The sequence below is a fragment of the Octodon degus genome, unplaced genomic scaffold (genome assembly GCF_000260255.1).
Source record: "Octodon degus isolate 3935 unplaced genomic scaffold, OctDeg1.0 scaffold00019, whole genome shotgun sequence".
In the NCBI taxonomy this organism is placed as follows: domain Eukaryota; kingdom Metazoa; phylum Chordata; class Mammalia; order Rodentia; family Octodontidae; genus Octodon; species Octodon degus.
In genome coordinates this window covers 6,212,869-6,214,019 of record NW_004524595.1, presented here as the reverse complement: position 1 = coordinate 6,214,019, position 1,151 = coordinate 6,212,869, and positions in this window count along the sequence as shown.

The window sequence follows — 1,151 nt, the reverse complement described above, 5'->3', positions numbered from 1 at the left end:
TTTTTTTAAGATATGGTCTTGCTACGTAGTTTGGGCTTGCCTTGAACTCACTAGATATCCCAGGCTGGGTTCAAACTTGAGACAATCCTCTTGCCTCAGCCTCTTAAGAACCGGGATTACAAGAATGCTACCATGTCCAGATTTAGCCTTTTACAGTGCTTCAGATGGAACAAAGGGCTTTAGTCATGCGAGGCATATACTGTACCACTGAGGTACAACACTGACCCTTCCAAGAAGATTGAAATTCTTTTCATTACATTCACTTTTTCATTGTCACTGGGTTTTTGTTTTTGTTTTTGTTTTTTTTCGGAAGCAGGGATTGAACTCAGGCCCTTGTGCTTGTCAGGCAAGCACTTATTCTACTGAGCTATCTCCCCAGTCCTGTCACTGTTTTTTGAAACAAGATTTTGCTATCTAGTCCAGATTGGCTTTGAACTCATTGTGTAGCCCACGCTGTCCTCAAACTCACAATCCTCCTGTGAGTCTCTTGAATGCCAGGATTACAGGTGTGGTCTGAACTTTCACTGTCTCCAGTTTCATCAAATATTATTTCATAACTCTAAGTTTCTCTTTAGGCCTATGAAGATCCTCACTTTATTCTTTTTCCCAGAGTCAGAGGTCAGAGATCAGAGGTCTTCCTTCCCTGGACCACTTTCACTGGAGTCAATGGCACCTATGACTATATTTAGGCCTCTTTCTGGCAAAACTTTTAACCTCAAGGAATTGAAATACTAAGAATTTTCTGACCTACCCATTTCTTACCTTCATGCCGTGTGACATTATGCGGAGATTTTTCCCTTTTCCCATGCTCATTAATTTTGGGCTATTAACCTCTATCAAGTCCCTAGTCTCTTTGAGCCCAGATTACTTGTGAACTATATGCAGGGGCTCAATTATGATTTCAAATATTCATTTGTAAAATTTATGATCCTGATCCTGTAATCCCAGTACTTGGGAGGCTGACATGAGAAGATTGCTGTGAGTTTGAGGCCCACCTGGGCTACAAAGTGAGTTCAAGTCCAGCCTCAACTGCAAAATGAAGCCCTGTCTCAAAAAGGAAAGCAAACAACCGAAAAAAAAAAAAAAATAGTGTAGGGGCCGGGGAGATGGCTCAGAAGGATAAGCGCTTGACTGGCAAACGCAAGGATCTG